The sequence below is a fragment of the Bison bison genome, unplaced genomic scaffold (genome assembly GCF_000754665.1).
Source record: "Bison bison bison isolate TAMUID 2011002044 unplaced genomic scaffold, Bison_UMD1.0 scf7180017864053, whole genome shotgun sequence".
NCBI lineage: Eukaryota > Metazoa > Chordata > Mammalia > Artiodactyla > Bovidae > Bison > Bison bison.
Genome location: NW_011494625.1, coordinates 4,703,124 through 4,703,430, shown reverse-complemented (window position 1 = coordinate 4,703,430; position 307 = coordinate 4,703,124).

Below are 307 nucleotides of genomic sequence, written 5' to 3'. Positions count from 1 at the left end.
AGCGAATGAGTGAAAATGAATTCAGAAGTGTGGCCCAGGAGTTAACATATATCTGAGAAGTTGACCAATATAAAGAATTGCAATCCAGTGCAGTTTTCCCCAGGCAGTACAAAATACAAGGGTTACGAGGCGAACAGTTGGCTTCCTCTTGCTCTTCACAAGCCTGGGAACCAGATTCAGCGAATCAGGACTTTATAGAACGAGTGGGAACAAACAAAGGGCAAACAACCCAACTTCTTATAAATAAATGCAAAAGTAATCAGGACTGCCCCAAGCTCCAAATGAAATAGCAGAAGAGCAGAACTCC